This window comes from Megascapheus bottae, chromosome 9 (assembly GCF_031878675.1).
Source record: "Megascapheus bottae isolate mThoBot1 chromosome 9, mThoBot2.hap1, whole genome shotgun sequence".
Taxonomy (NCBI): Eukaryota; Metazoa; Chordata; class Mammalia; order Rodentia; family Geomyidae; genus Megascapheus; species Megascapheus bottae.
The window spans coordinates 27850645-27868969 of NC_143517.1; positions in this window are offsets into that span (position 1 = coordinate 27850645).

Consider the following 18325-nt stretch of genomic DNA (forward strand, 5'->3'; position numbering starts at 1 on the left):
TTATCTGATAGATTTCAGCATATTTACAGTTCTGTTTCTGTTATTATACCTTAAATTTCATTTTGAGTATTTGAGTATTCCTCTGTCTCATATTTAACACACAGCTTGCAAAAGTAGTCTATAATTCTCCCTTTAACACCCCACCCATTTCTTCTAGCTGTGTGCATACATTTGCTGTCTTTGATTTGAATGTACAGAGATGAGAATGTGATAATGTAAAAATGGGACATGTTAAAATAATGTTTTTTTTTCAGTAGAACAAAGCATTAATGATCATTCAAAATGAGTAAATTTACATATGATAGACAGTTATTAATGTTATAGGCAATTCACTTGCCTGAAGGAATCATGTTACCTGTGGTAAGTTCTACATAAAATTTATAGCACTTCAGGTTAATGCTATTGACCACCAGGGAAAACAGTAAAATTGAGAGAGAGTACTAAATAATCTTCCATAATAGTAGACTCATGCTCTCCTCATTCGACCTTTGATTGCTGAGATGTTATGGGCTGCAGTATACTGAAACAGTGTTCAACACCCTGGACCTTCTGAGTCTTAGCATCTGCTTGAAGTTTAATGATTCACATCACTCCTGGTACCTGTGCTTTGGAATTACAGCAATAATGCTGGTTCATGTGGATAATGGAAACAGTTTTCTGCCTCTGTGGTAGTCAATGGTCTTAATGAACTTTTTTTATCAAAGAACTTTTCCTTATAGAACCATTCACACTGTTTTTGACCTTGTAAAGAACTCATTCTCCTTTGCAAAAATAGTCATTACTGGTTGGAGAGATAAAATTACATAACTATCATATATGACCCGCATAACTTGAAGCATGAAAATTGAACAAAAGGGATTTTCATAAATCACATTCTAACCTAGCTATGCAGTATTATTGTTTTTTTTCTATTTTATGCTAGAGACAAGCTTTTAGGGACTTTTTGTTTTTGCAATAGGGATTTATATTACCCAAGCAATTGGCTTTCTAATTTCCCTGGAGAATTATTAAACTGCCTAATAGACCAAGTAGCTCAGAGTCATTTTTCTAAGCTTCAACTTTTAGATATTTTATAATTCTGTGGGGGTTTCAGTTGTGGAACTTTACTCTGACACAACTAAAACTACTAAAGTTGTATCTAGTCTTTGGATTTAAAGAAATATTATAATGAAATAAAATTCTGTTGTTTTATGTTTTTATAAGTGTGTGTGTGTGTGTGTGTGTGTACATCATTTTATATTTTTAAAGTGGTGTGATAATAGCATACCTGAAATGTTTCAGATGAAACATTTGAGCCTATGGAAAACTGTACTTTGGATAAAAGACAGATGAAACTATTAAACAAATCATGGACTTTCATATTAAAATCTTATAACTGAAATGGCTTAAAAGAGCACTTTAAGAATATAGACACATTTGTAGAATATCACTCAGATACATCTTAGAAGCTGATTCACTCCTTATAAGGAATATATTAAATGTTTCTTGGCACATGTGAAAGGGTATCAATGTATGTGAATTAATGCACCTTCTATCTGGCAAATATCGTGTAACCTTTTTATTAATTACAATAAAAAATATAAAAAAATAAATGTTTCTTGGTGTTCTGAAAACTTGTTTTTCAATAGCTGTTCAGAACTAATATCAGTAAGAAAACTTATTCTAATTATTGAGTGTCTCTGGCTCGCAAAGGGCAATCAATAGTGGAGATTCTTTGTAATATACTAGTTGTAAGTAGACATTAAGCATTATCAGAAGCTTTACAGTATGATAATGTCTGAAACTCTTTAAAAAATCAACCTGAATGATTCATTGGAATGATTGATGGGGGAAGGAAATAAAATTGAAGTTAGACTGGTGTGAAGGTGATTAAAAATCAAAGATCAAATCAAAAGCATCCACACCATCCATAAGGCAAAAAGAAAAAAAACTTATGCTTGAAAAACATTTCTGAAAAGTTAATTGAGTGTTAAGAGGTGAGATGGTCGAGCTTAGAGGAAAGAAAGATTCATGAATTCTACTTGTCTCAATCAAAATAATATTAAAATTTCTGTATATAATAAATTTTAGAGGAGTCAGTTTCAATGGGAAAGATGAAGACTTTGATGCTAAAATGAATAGTAGAAGCCTCCAATTAAAGATACTGGCTAGCATTTGGGGTCAAGAGAGAAAAAGGCAGAATGTAACAATCAGGTTGTCTAATTGCAAGGAAGAAGACATAGAGTGGGAAATTTGTAGATGTTTCTCAAAGTGGTAGTTGCTAAGATTTCTATATGAATGAATGATTTTGAGTACAATAGCCTATATTGAAGATGCATTGTATGATGATTATTACATTGTAGAAATATTTGAAAACTTAGTAAGGTGGTCAGGATTTAGGACTTCATACACCCAAAATTTACATTGCACACATAGTGCCATTCATTGAGCACTTGGTGACATTGGCTATGGCATTTTCCCAAACATCAAGAGTAGAGAGAACAAAATAAAGCTCATGGGATTACAATAAGCCCCAAAGCTTTAGCACAGTGTGGCATATTTCTAATGATTAGAAAGGCTTTATAGAAAGTCTTAAAATTAGTGTGAGTGTTCCATTTGTTTTCTCTTCAAGATTGTTTTGGTTATTATAACTACTTTTAATTCCACATAAATTTTAAAATGATCTTTTTATCCATTTACATTATGTAAAGGAGGGAGGTTCATTGTTACACTTAAACGTATGTTGCCAATATGCTAAAATTTGAAATAATTTTCACCGGCATTCTAATTAACATTGAATTTAACTTATGAGTTTGGACTAACAGCAATGTTTGCAATATGAAGTCTTAAAATATATGAACATATGTATTTTTAAATTTATTTAAGCTTTCTTAATTTTTAATTACTGTTATTTTTTCTAGCACATAGATTTCACATGCAGTTTGTTAAAGATTTATCTGTTCCACTGTTCAGTACTACAAAAATAGTACTTTTGAAATCTGAATTTCCAGTTACTTTTTGCTAGTATAATCAACCTTCCATATTCTCCCTCAGATTGACTCTTCATCAGTAGATTCAATTAACTGTGCATCAAATCTGTTCAGAAAAATTGCATTTTTATTGATCATGTGTGAGATTATGTTGTCATTATTTTCTAAATAATATACTACAACATAGCATTTTATTATATATTATATGTGATATAGAATTGATTTTAAAGTATACAGAAAGATGAGCATCTTCATGTGTAAGTACTAAGCCATTTTCTCTAAGGGATTTGAGCACTTGTAGATGTTAGTGTCTATAGGGGCTCATGGAATAAATGCCCTAAGGATTCAAAGGAAAACTTTCTTTCTTTCTATAAGAGGCTATAGTGCTCCTAAAATTACACCAAAATAGATCAATTATTCTGCATTTATGCTTAGTTTGTAAATTACCTCATTAGTCAGATCTTAGTGGACCGTAAGTACAATTTTTTATAAAATCGAAATGATTTGAAGGTATAATTGTGGGAGAAGAAATTGGTTGCTTACTAAAATGTTTATTCTCTGCTTTCTGGTACAAAGCCAGATTTTGTTTTCCAGTCACTCTTTTTACTATGTGGCCAAATTCTAGCCAAGGTAATGTGAGAAGGATTACATACCATGCCCAGGTCTGGTTTCTAAAGATTTTTGGTATGTAGTCCTCATGTGTGAGTTCCTTTCAGGCTGATTGGGATGGAGACACTGGATCTTCATGCATAGCTGTTATGAGTCTGTGTCTCTGTTGTATGGACAAGAGTTGACCTGCCAACACATTCATCTACCCAACAATATGTCTAAACGAAAGCATATGAGTTTGGATCATTTTGGGCTAAGTTTGCATTACCCTAGTTTGTACAATGACTCTCTGATGCTTTATGACTCTATATCTAGTGTATATAATAACACTATTAATGAAAGTTCCACTTTGAACAACATTATATGAAGCAGAAGAACATTATTTCAGAAAGGTAACAGTTTATTACCCACAAATATGTAACTCCATTGTTAGAAAGGAGAAATAATGGTTCAGTTTGTCATTCCCAGAGGAGGTTGGGATTGTGTGTGCTTGTTGTTTTTGGTTTAAGGACTAACCTAGGATCAGACGGAAGAGGAAGGATTTGGTTCATGTGGCTCAGAACTTGACTTAGCTGCAGCAGTTTGTCCCACAGTATGTGAGCATTGTTGACTTCGGGTTGCTGAGTGACAAGAGGAAGTTGAAAGATTAATATGCATCTATAAAGAAGGTATGACTCACTAACAGTTTTCATCATCTATTCATTGGCACAATTTTTGAGCACTCCAAACTACTTTAGAAATAACAAACCAACAATTAAATGCAGAGAGATAATAGATTTATGTGCCTTCTGTGTGATGGAAGATTGTTTATATTTCAAGGTTTATTTTGTCCTGCCACCAAAGCCATTAATCATCCTTCCTCAATTTCTTCCTCTGCTGGGATATGACAAGGATTTTCTTTCACCTTGAAAAACTGCATAGATCGGAGACTTTCTTTGCTTTATTCCAAAAGTCTTCACATATCCTACTGAGTGAAAGTGATTTTTTTAAATTCTGTCCTCTGGAATACATTTGAAAAATGGTTTTCAAAGCACAGATTTTATTTTTCTCTTGGTATTGACAGATCATAAGCAAATACATTTTTATGTTATTAATATTTTTTTAGTAAGCTTTCTGATTTTTATCCTCAGCAACTATACTAATTCAATGATCAGCAGACCAGAAAGCAGTAAATGGATACACGATTAACTTTTACTGCCAAACTTTCTTTTATGTACTACTTAATCTAAATATATTATTCATATTTTTATGATAACTGGAAACCTTAAAAAAAACTAGCTCTATAATTTTTATTGACAAAGCCTGGATATTTTGACCCAACAGCTTAAGAAATGGAAACAATTCAAAGCTCATGAACCAGTTCATTTAGTGATAAGTCTCTCTGGTATGAAATTGAAAGCAAAGCAGGTAGCTTTGTTCAGTTGCCCAATTGATAAAACACAATTGGGAAGGTTTAACTACAGTGCTAATGCAACTTCATAGCAAGAACATGGTGGATGATTTTTTTTTCTTTGTTCAAGTTCAGAATAAGAAGCCTATGCCATCAAGAATAGCTTCTTAAAATTGCTTTGATTTTGTGTTTGCACAAAATGAGAATTGAAGTAGGTGACTATTAAAATAGAATGGTCATTTTTCATTTATTTTTATTGTAATTAATAGAAGGGTTACATTATATCCACCAGACAGAAGGTGCATTGCTTCACAAACAGATACCCTTTCTCATGTCTTGGTCCCCATTTCCCTCCCTCCACCACAGCCCCTCATCTTGTTTTTCTCCTTTCCCTATCCTACTTCAAATAACCAAATAAGCATATCTACAATATAGCAGATAGCCAGGTAAAATACTGTAACAATATGAGATAACCAAGAGAGAGCAAAAGAGATGAGAGAAAGCATAGCACATTAAAGACAACAATCACTCATTATATGGCTTTTGTTTATATATCCATTTAGTGTCATTCTTTACGGCCTTAAGTACCTAGGTTTTGTTCTATTGTAAATCTCTGCTAGGAGAGCCCAATGTCTCTACTGATTATGACAAATGAGGGAAACCATTGAGCCTATGTTCCTTTGAGTCTGGCTTACTTCACTTAACATGATTTTTTTCTAAGTCTTTCCATTTCCTTACAAATTGGGCAGTGTCATTCTTTCTGACAGCAGCATAGAATTCCATTGTGTATAAATACCACATCTTGTTGATCCACTCATCAACTGAGGGACATCTGGGTTGGTTCCATATCTTTGCTATGGTAAATAGTGCTGCAATGACCTTCATTGTGCTAGTGGATTTAGTATGTCCTTGTTTCTGGACGATTGGGTAAATGCCTAGTAGTGGAATTGCTGGGTCATAGGGGAGTTCTATATTTAGTCTTTTGAGGAATCGCCATACTGCTTTCCATAGTGGTTGAATGAATTTGCACTCCTACCAACAGTGTAGTAGTGATCTCTCTTGGCCACATCCCCACCAACATCTGTTGTTATTAGATTTGTTGATCCTGGCCATTCTAACTGGAGTGAGGTGGAATCTTAGAGTTGTTTTGATTTGCATATCTTTTATGGCCAGAGATGTTGAGCATTTCTTCATACGTCTATAGGCCATTCTTATTTCTTCTTCAGAGAAGACTCTCTTTAAGTCTTTGGCCGATCTTTTAATGGGATGGTTGTTTCTTTGAAGATTAGTTTGGGAGTGAGTCAATTTTTTGAGCTGTTGATATATTTTAGATATGAGGCCTTTGTCTGTTGTATGGTTAGTGAAGATCTTCTCCCACTCTGTAGGCTTTCTAGTTAATTTGCTAGCTATGTCCTTTGCCATACAGAAGCTCTGCAGTTTAATGCAGTCCCACTTATTCAGACTTTCTCTGATTTGCTGTGTTAGAATGGTCATGTTTTAGGAAAAAAGGAAATGGAATGCAAAGGATGTATTGACTTGCCTCATCTTAACATCTGGTTAGATGGACAGAGGCTTTTGAGGCCCTCACTTACATGGATAACTTTGCTGCTAATTGGGTACTAAGAATATGTTTTCTAAAATATCTCATCCGAAGGTCATGGTGAAGAAAGCACTATTACTAATTCCTGTGCTCTCATCTTTGAAGATATTTTGTGTTTATGAGACCTATTAGAGAGAGCACTGAATGCAAGTTAAAATGGGACCAGTAATGATAGACCAACTTGGACAAAACCCATCTGATAGCTATTTAAATTATGTTTAGGGAGGAAATTTATGTGTAAAATTTGAAGTATAAACATAATCCATGCCTCCTGGGAACTTAAATCAGACAATTAGGTCTATCTACAAAAGTGAAATATGTAAATTGATCATCATGCTAAACCATTTTTTTTTGTGGTACTGACTATTGAACCCAGTGTTGAACCTGCTGGGCAAGCACTTTTCCACTGAGTTACCCCTTAGCCCATATCACACTATTTAACTCTAAATCAGTGCTGTGCTGAGCTTTTCCTGCTAATTTTTGTTTGTCCATTTAATAAATGAAATTGTTATAAAGGTGCTGCACAAAAGGATTACAGTTATATAAGTCAGGCAAAGAATACATTTCTTTTTGGACACTGTTACTCCAGTTGCTCGATCTGAGTTTTCTCCCCCTTGTATTGTTAATTTTAATTTTTAATTTTTAATTTTTTTGCCAGTCCTGGGGTTGAGCTCAGGGCCTGAGCACTGTCCTTGGATTTTCTCAAGGCTAGAACTCTACCACTTGAGCCTCAGCACCACTTCCGGCTTTTTCTATATATGTGGTACCACGGAATCAAACCCAGGTCTTTGTGCATGCTAGGTAAGCACTTTAACCACTAGGCCAAACTCCCAGCCATATTGTTAATTTTTAAATTAGTGCCCAGTGAGTATCACTGCCACATTTTTTAACCCTTTGTTCCTCTGTTTTGGTGCTTTACCTTATACTCCCAATGGCATATAAATGAAGAAACGGAACAATAAGAAAAGAAAACAAAATCAACGAAAAAGAACCCCATTTCCTGAAGTTCATTTTGATAAATAAATACTGTCTTGCATGATCAGATGCACATAGGTATTGTGCTTTTCTGTTCTTCTCCTAAGAATACCCTCCTCTGGTCTCACTGTGTGTGAATGCCTACAGACCTGCATGAATTATTATGTACCTGTGTATTTCAGGTCTATCTTCCACATAAGAGAAAAACATACACCATTTGTCTTTCTGAGCTTGGGTTACCTCACTTAATTTGAGTTATTGTAGGTCCACCCAATTCAATGCACGTGACAATATGATTCTAATGTCTATGTAAAATTTCACTGTGTATAGGTACCATATTTTTTTAAAGATCCATTCATATATACTAGTGCATCTGGGCTGTTTCTATATCTTGGCAATTGTGAATAGTGAGGCAATGAACATGGATGTGCAGGTGTCTTTATGGTATCCTGGCTTGTGTTGTTTTTGGACAGTTGCCCAGCAGTGTTATGTAGAGAAGAAGTATGTTTAGTTTTTTGAGGAAACTCCAGACTGCTCTCCAGATTGGTTGTACCAGTTCACATTCCCACCAGCAGTATAACAAGGTTCTTTCTCCCTACATCCCTGCTTGCATTTGTTGTTATTGGAATTCACAAGGTTGATCATTGTTACAGAGACGGAATCTCAGTGCTGTTTTGATTTATATTTCCTTCATTGCCAGGGGTAATGAGCATTTCCCTATGTGTTTCTTTGCCATTCTCACCTCTTCTGAGAAGTCTCTTAGCTCCTTTGTACATTTAGTAATTGGCTTATTAGCTTAAGGAGGGTTTACTTTCCTGAGCTCCTTGTATATTTCACATATTATGCCTTTGTCTGGTATATTTCTAATAGTGATCTTCTCCCAGTCTGTGGTCTGTCTTCCTAGTTCAATAGCTTTTTTCTAACTAATTATTTTTAACTAATTTTTTTTCCAGTTCTGGGCTTGGGCTCAGGGCTTGAGTACTATCCTTGGACTTTCTCAAGGCTAGCACTCTACCACTTGAGCCTTAGCACCACTTCTGGCTTTTTGCTATGTATGTGGTACCGAGGAATCGAACCCAGGTTTTCATGCATGCTAGGCAAGCACTCTACCACTAGGCCAAACTCCCAGCCCCTTTTTAATTAATTTTTAAACTATTTTTTTACTGTTTTCTTTAGGACTTATTATATACTTTTTTAAAATAAAAAACATACCTCAAATTTATTAAAAATATGTATAGAATATTGCAATGCTCTTTTATTACATTAAGATTTGGAATTTACTTTTTTAATTAAGGCATATAACCTTAAAAATCATATGGAGAAGAACAGATGGACAGATGGTAAATTATTAAATAAGAAGTACACAAGATATTGCAATGCTGGGCACAGTGGGTCATACCTGTAATCCTGGATATTCAGGAGGCTGAGATCTGAGGATCAAGGCTCAAAGCCAGCCTGGGCACAAAAGGACATGAGCCTCTTATCTCTAATTACCTCTAGAAAATGGGAAGTGGGGCTTGGCTCAAGGGTAGGTTGAGCTGAAGAGCTTAGGGACAATACCCAGGCCCAGGGGTAGTGTGGTAGTCTTGAGCTGAAGAGCTCATGGACAGTGCCCAGGCTGAGTTCAAGCTCCATGACCCCCTCGCCCCCAGGGAAAAAAGATAGATATTCTTTTCTACATTTGTTTATGTCTGCAAATTACCACAATAAAAACGAAAGAAGAGCATGTAGTCGGTCACAAGGTTAACCTGTGAATGGCACGGCACATTCCTTCGAGTTTAGGATGCTGAAATCATCAGAGATTCAAAAGTGATTTTATTATGTCCCGTTCTTGGACACATTTTTTTGCTTAGGTGTGCTTTACATGTCACAGTCAAAGACAAAATGTAGCGTTATTTTTTGCAAGAACAGTTAAACTTTCAAGCAACTTTTTCTTACTCTATTGTATGAGACATTATTTTTTAGTGCACCTTTGTTGTTATTGTAAAGGTTATATACAGAGATGTTACAGTTACATAAGTCAGATAAAAAGTACATTTCTTTTTGAACAATGTCACCCCTTCTAAGAAAATCTTTATCCTTTAAATAGCAAGTACATTTGTAAGCAGATACTGGAAGAATTCTTATGTAAAAACTAGCTGTTGTAGTGTCCCATTTAAGAAGCAGAGATCCTAATGGCTTTTTCAAAGAGAAAGACAAGTGAAAAGGAGGGAAAAAAATAAAGTACTAATGAATAGAGTTTGTAACTGTTGGAAAAGAGAAAAGAAAGCTGTAGTTGTCTGGAACTTAACAATTTCAAATGTTGTTATGAACTCTTACGAACCGCTGTGTACTATTGGCCACTTATAAGTCATTGCTTGGCCTACTGGTTGGTGTAGTATATGAACAGTGGACACTAGTGTTTGACCAGACTGATAATAATTGAATGTAACCATGATTCATGAAGTTTCCTATGTGATTACCATCATGATAAAATTTATTTCACGAATATTATGACCTCCTGATATCATGTTGACATAAAAGCTATGGTGGTGTTTTAAGACGAGTGGGAGATAAAACATTCAAATACGCTTTTAAGAAAATGGGATAAACTATGGTCACTTGTGCTTCTGTTAAATTATGTGATGCTAACATGTTGGTACTTTCTTTGAAAATGAGTCTTATTTAATCTCAATATTCTTTTGTATGCTTTTTATATATTGTTCATTTTATTTATTTTTATTGTTGGGATAATGTATAGAGGGGTTACAGTTACATTAGCCAGATACCAGGTGCATTACTTCTCACACATTAATAACCCTTCTCATGTTTTATTCCCATTTCCCTCCCTTCACCCCTTCCAATCATGTTATTTTCCCCCTTCCCTTTCTTGTTTCAAATAAACAAACATATATAGAATATACCAGGTAACAAAATCAGATACAGTAAAAATATGAGTTTAACCAAAGGGCAAAAAAAGAGAAGACAAATAATATAGCATATTAAGAATAACAATTACACAAGATAAAGCTCTTGTTCCTATGTCCTAGAGAATTTTTCATTTAGTCTCACCCTATATGATCTTATATACCTAGGTTTTGAGCTATTGTAATCCTCTGTAGTCCTAGATGTGTACTAATTATTACAAATGAGCGAAACCATTGAACTAGGTTCCTTTGGATCTGGCTTACTTAATATGATTTTATCCAGGTCTTTCCATTTCCTTACAAATGGGGCAATGCCATTCTTTCTAATGGCAGCATAGAATTCCATTGTGTGTAGGTACTATATCTTCTTGGTCCAGTCATCTACTGAAGGGCAACTGGCTTGATTCCATATCTTTGCTATGGCAAATAGTGCTGCAAAGAACATTGTTGTGCTAGTGGATTTAGTATGGGTAAATGCCAAGAAGTGGGATTGCTGGGTCATAGGGGAGCTCTATGTTTAGTCTTTTGAGGAATCGCCATACTGATTTCCATAGTGATTGAACGAGTTTTCACTCCCACCAACAGTGTAGTAGTGATCCCTCCTGGCCACATCCCTCCCAGCATCTGTTGTTATTGGATTTCTTGATAATGGCCATTCTAACTGGAGTGAGGTGGAATTTCAGAGTTGTTTTGATTTGGATTTCTTTTATGGACAGAGATGTCAAGTATTTCTTCATGGGTCTATAGATCATTCTTATTTTCTCTTCAGAGAAGTCTCTTGTTAAGTCTTTAGCCCACCTTTAATGAGATGGTTGTTTCCTTGAAAATTTGTTTTGGATTGATTCAATTTTTTAACTGTAGATATGTTTTAGATATGAGGCCCTTGTCTGTTGTATGGCTAGTGAAGATCTCCCACTCTATGGGCTTTCTATTTAACTTGCTAGCTATGTCCTTTGCGTTACAGAAACTCTACAGTTTAATGCAGTGCCATTTGTCCAAACTTTCTTTAATATGCTGTGTTTCTGGGTCTTTTCGACCTCATCTCGATATTCTTGAACATTTGCTATGATAATTACTAATAGCTTCTTATGCTAGCAATGACTTTTCTTTTCTCTAATTATTGTTTCTGCATCTGACTTCAGTCTATAAATAATCCTTTCCTTATTATATGTTTATTATATAAATATACAAAATGTATTTATGACTCATATATAATGAATTGTCAACTTATTATATGAAAATGCTATAGAAATGCTTTCTCTTGTTCTCTTTTTCTGAGAACAAGAATGTCAATATTCCAGAGACCGATCTCTATGCAACTTACCGAATTCTTTCTCCTGAAGTCTGTACCTAAATTCTGTTTAGTGGTCTTCGGTATGGGTACCCAAACTATGTCTATGAAAAATTAAACTCATAATTTTGCCTCCAATCATGTATTTAGTGAAAGGTGACACCACCCTATAGCTGTTGATTTATTCTGGGGAATTATCAAAATGCCTCCTTCTACATTATCAGCCCAATACCCAATCAATTACTGTGCCTTCTTAATTATGCTTACTCAACTAATTCAATTTCCTGTGAGCTATTTCGATAGCTCCCCATAGTGTATAATCTCAGCATCATTGACTCAGTGTGTTACCTAGCTTGTATTGGCAATATACCTAATGCAAACAACTTAAAAGAGGATATCTATTTTAGCTTATGATGTCAGAGACTTTAGTCCATGGTTACTTGGCTTCATTGTTTTTGAGTTAGTAGTGAGGCACTTACTATCTTAAGGAGTACAAATTGCTTAACTAAATCCATCTGTTCAACTGTTCAGTTCACTTCAAAGTAGCCTCACAAAAATACCCAGACCACATCCAATTCTGTAACAAATGGCTGAGTTCACTACCAACTGGTCAGGTGGAGGAGTAAACTTGTGTCATAATTTTCTAGTTTCATCACAGAAACACTTTTCTCTAGAGGGATATACTCAAATTCTCAGGCATTTGCTTTCTTATCATCTTATCTACTCTCACAATATTTAGAAGCAAGCACACTATTTCATTATTGCTTCCTTACAACCCACACAGAACTCACACCCTAGTCCTGCATTTCCTTGTTCATTCTTACCCTTGCAAATCCTTTGGCACTTAAGAGGTGTTCAATAAATGTTCATTGAATGCATGAACTATTCCATTAACCTTTAATTTGAATCCTTGCTAACATTAAAAAAAATAAAATTATTTTAGCTTTATTGCTTCTATAAAGCCAACATTTACTCCTGGCTACTTATGCTGAATATATATGTAACAATATTCAATATTCTGGTTTCATTAACTTTCCTCTGGGATTTATACTAAGCCAGCTCAATCGAGGGTTTGGATTTTTTTTATGCTGATTAAAGCTGCGGCTACCTTGTTAGAATTCTTTGTTGCATACCACAAGGGAAAAGAGCATTCAATTTAGCTGTTCCAAATTAGAAAGTAGCATGAGAAAGGAAGAAAAGCTTTTGAAAAAAAATTTTTTGGAATAAAAAATCCAAGATTAGTGTTGGTTGCTTTTGTTCTATCTTAGTTATTGAATTCTAAATATTGAACTTGTAGCAAACTACCTGGCACAATATAGATTTACAAAGTTGCTAAGTAAGTAGAATTTGATAAGGTAAAAAAAAGCATTTCAGTATCATACTTCCCTTACCAAAATTGAGAATAATTATATTTATAAACTTTTATAATATAGATGAATTAATATTTTCAAATTAAATACAGAATAGATGAAAAGTTAAGGTATACAATGTTTATTTCCATAGCATTGGAACATATATAAATATGTTTATAAAAATAAAATTGGACATCTCCAGTTATGCACAGTTCAGAAACTATGCTGAATGTTTTACATTCCTTTTTTTAAAATTTAATTTCATTGTCAAGATGATGTATATTCATTTTAATAAGGTGTTGATAAGTTGATAAAGCAAATATATACTCACAAATCTTGAATTAGTTGCCCCAGATGGGGTTGCAAAGTTGATGCTGGCTCCTTGAGCTTATGAGATACCAAAATCCAATGGGTATTACAACATACTATTTATAAATATCTGGAATAAAAGTCTGAAACCATTAAAAAGTAACTTCTTTGTTCTTATTCTACAGTGTATGCATCTCTTAATTATATGTCCTTTGTGTACACATAAGATGAATATGTCTTTAAGGTAACAGAGCCAGACCTATATAAGGGCCTATTAATAGAGTGTGTATTGATCTTGCTTTAGGTGCCTTTGGCTATTTTTCAGGCACACTGACTGTCCTTCGCACCCAAAGGTGGATAGTCATATTGAAGGCAGAGCTGAACCCCAGCAATGGCTTCAGGTGAGCTCTTAGGTGGCTAGACTGAATTTCTTCAACTGCTTGGGAAGGATTTTTAAAATCATTTAATCTTTGAAAATACAGTAAGGATCCAGTTATCTACACACACCAAAGAGAAATTGAAAAGATGAAAAAAATATATATATATTTATGTCAACCTTTGCTCGATATTTCCCACAATTTATAAATTTTCTACATTTGCTTTTACTCCTTAGTCTCTAATGTCAGATTTTATCTTTCCACCTGTATCTAGACAGATTAAAATCAATTTTCATTTACCATTATAATATTATTAATTGATTGAGTGGCAACATTGATTTAATTGTTTTAAAACTGCTGATATATTTGGAAGCCATTTCTAATTTACTTTGCTATATTTTACCTCTAGAGAATAAGTTTTCTCTGCAATTAATAGGGATCAGTTTTTAAATGTTGTAGATCCCTAGACTATGTACAAATTAGCTTGAGTTTTCATTCAGAGCTTAATATATTGATATTTATGATAAATTTATTCAATTATAGCAAGAAGTTCTGTGTAAGGAAAAATGTCAGTAACCTAAATTTTAAATATAAGAGTACTGTTATTTCTGTCTTGATTACATGGTCTTTATTTTGGATATACACAAACACAGAATATACACATGAATATATTAATAAACACATACATACACACACATAGACACACATACCCAGAAGGATAATCTCTTCTATTAGTTTAAATTAGATACAAATTAGTCAATAGTTTAACTAAGGGAAGAACTTTAGATAATTAGCACAAGTGGAAATCAATTTTTCAAAGAAACAATATTGTTGATATTATAGAAAGGAATGTGATCATTTTTAGCCTCAATACATACATGTTTTAAGTAATTTACCATCATATTATAAAGACTGAGAATCTTTCCTCTCCAGTTTTAATCCTTCATTTGTAAATGTTTGCATAACAAATCTAATAAATATGTTTTCTGGAAGTACAACTATTTTCAACAGATGCTGTCTCAATTTTATTGTTCCATATTTATATTAGAGTTTAACATGGTTGCCTAAATTCTTAGGAGATTAACATATTTGTTTATTTCTATTATGGCTTAAGCACAGGAGATATTTATCCTTGACAAACTCAACTAATATCAGTGATTTTATTTTTTAGAATTTTCATGTGACATTGGAAAAAAGTATTTTTGCTGATAAATTAAAATAATAGAGACAAAAGCTGAAGCTGAAATTACAAGAATCACACAGTATACAGTCTATTCTTTAGCTTATTATATGAGAAAGTCAAGCCATTGTTCTCTTTTAATACTTCATTTTTATTGAAAGAACTGTTTACTATATATATTTATTTCAAATTCTTCCATGGTTTTAATAAGAAAGTTAACCTATAAATTATTCAAGTTTAAAACTAAAATTTGGCTAATATTCTTCTTCATAGGAATACTAGCACATTTAAATGTTTAATTGCCTCAGTTGCATAAGGGTTAACATTCAGATATATATCCAGGTCATTTCAGGCACACAATTGTCAGATGGTTGCTAAGCAACAGATATCACATTTGCTGATGTGTGTTTCTAGGCAGAGCTTATGGTATGAAAAGGAAGAAATTATTTGATACCTGTATTTTTGTTATTATGGTTAGAGAAAATAAAGTATTTGGAAAAAATTCTTGACATTTATTAAGCACATCATCTTTCTTCTAAATGTCAAAACTATCTCATTTGAGAGCTAAATGATGAATACTGTAAATTCAAATGACAGATGGCATTTTGTGTCTTATGTTGTCTTAGATATGGAACTTTTGCATAATTTTGTTTTTGTGTCTTGTCCTCCAGCTAATTAATTTTTCTAAATAAATTATTGAAATAAAGCTACAGACCCAAAATAATTAAAATGCAATTAATTTAGGATATAGACATTTTGGTGCTATGTAGGACTACAAATGAAAATGAGTAACATTATACAGCTCAGAAACAATAGCAAACCAGCTCTTTGCTGATGGAAATGGTGCTGAGAGACTGTATCTCAGAAATCTAGGATGATTTCTCTTCACTTGCAAAAGATTTAAATGTGTTATTACTACACATTATTAAATTAATTTCTGTTGTCTGATAAAACAACAACAGAATTGATATGATTGAAAAACAGTGTTTACTAGCCTTCAGAAAGCCCAAGCAAGAACAGTGCTCAAGCCCTGAATTCAAGTCCCAGGACTACTTAAAAAAAAACAACTCAGTAGAAACCTTGGGCTCTCCTAGCAGAGATTTACAATAGAACAAAACCTAGATACATAAGTCCATATAGTATGACGCTAAATGAAAGGACCTCCAGGATATAGAAACAAAAGCCATATAATGAGTGATTGTTGTCCTTAATATACTATGTTGCTTTCATCTCTTTTGCTGTCCCTTGGTTATCTCATATGGTTACAGTATTATACCTTGTTGTATGATATATTGTATATATGTTTATGTGGTTATTTGAAATAGGATAGGGAAGGGGGGGAAACAAGATGAGGGGTGGGGGTAGGGGGAAGGAAATGGGGCCAAGACATGAGAAAGGGTATCAATGTTTGTGAAGTAATGCACCTTCTATCTGGTGAATATAATGTAACCCTTCTATTAATTACAATAAAAATATATGAAAAAAACAACAAAACAAAACAAAAAAAGAAATACAGTGTTTAGCACTATGTATAGTGTCCATACATAGTTGCATGCAAAAATGAACCATTTTCTCCTTGTTTTTAGTGATTTCTAATTTTTGACATGTAGTGTGCAGTGACATTACTGTTTTCATATATGTGAATTCCAAATTCACTTGTTTATCATAAACTTCCCATCAGTTTAGTCAAGGCTGAATTTTAAAAAAGACAAGAAATTATTTCATGTATAGGGAAAATAACCCAAATGATAAATTTTTATTCATGTGGTAACGATGTTAGTTAAGTTTATCATACCTATGTTATTGATAAATTTTTACAGAAACAATCTGTCAATGACATTACATTATTTAAGATTGTGCCTAACATCAACTGAAATATCCTGTGCCTGGGATGAATATATTCAAAGAAATATTGGTGGCCAACTTTAGAAATATTTTGAAACATGTTATGAATTGAGTGCACTTAGAATATCCAGGTTGTTACAAATTGACAAGTAGATTGCTCAAAATGCAATGATACTTTTGAAGCTACGTGTCTTATAATGGCAATGCTCAATTTCCCTTTTATATTTGATAACTGGAATCAGCATCATGTTTGGATGATAAAATAGTTGACTTATAAATCAAGAAAAATAACTTCAAGAATTGTTATCTATGCTTGAAATCTTCAAGCATAAATTTGTGGGATATTGGGGTGTTAAGTCACCCTTGTTCATTACTTCTAGAAGTCTGTAGTTCTATCTTAATGAAACCTAAAATACAGAAGATGCTTATAAAAAACCCACACCCATTCTGCATTAATTTTTTGTTACTCATTTTTATCTGTATTTAACAATGAGAGTTTTATTAGTAATGGTAATTTTTTTTCAATTTCAACTGAGTGGTTGAATCCCAATTATTTGTTATATCATTTCTTTAGTGGAGGACCGGATGCCATTATTCATAGGAACGATGATGCATGTCCTGAGCTAAGATGGGGGAAAAATTATGTTAGGTCAATTGAATCACTATACACATTTTGATTATCTTATAGAACATGTTATGATAGAAGCATTATGTACAATATTCTTTTTGTGCCACACATTACTTTCAATTTTCATATGAAAATACTGTTAGGAGCTGGCAATATACCTATATTGAATAATAAACAATTCCCTTTTCACAGAAGAGAATCCAGATTTCTAATTCTCACATGGAAATTTAAGTATGTGTTCTGGAATCACGGAAAGAGATTGATCCAAACAGTTGGTCTGCTTAGCTATAAATGGGCACACATAGGAGAAAAATGATTGATAAGGGAGAAAAATATTCAGAAAAAATTATAATGCCATTAACCTGGTGAATAAAGTTGTAATCAAAGAGCATGGAAAATATAACTAAGAAATATGTTTGAAATTATTTGGCTTAATCTATAATCATATTAGATAAAAAGTATAATATACAACACATTCTCTGCTCAGGATGTTCACTGTACACAAAATGATATGGGGACTGGGGAAAAAGAAAGGAACTCTAGGATATGGAAGCAAGAGCTATATCTTGTGTAATTGTTGTTCTCAATGTCTATGGTATTTCTCTTCTCTTTTTTTTGCCCTTAAGATTAATCTCATGTTGTTACTGTATCTGACTTTGTTACCTGGTATATTGTATATATGTTTATTTATTTACTTGAAATAGGAAAAGGAAGGGTGGAAATAAGATGATTGGGAGGGGTTGGGGGAGGAAAAGGGGGACAAAAACATGAGAAGGGGTATCAAAGTATGAGAAATAATACACCTACTACCTGGTGAATGTAACTGTAACCCCTCTATACTGAACCAAGGTTAAAATTAAGAAACAAAAGAAAAGAGAGAAAAAGAGAAAGGAA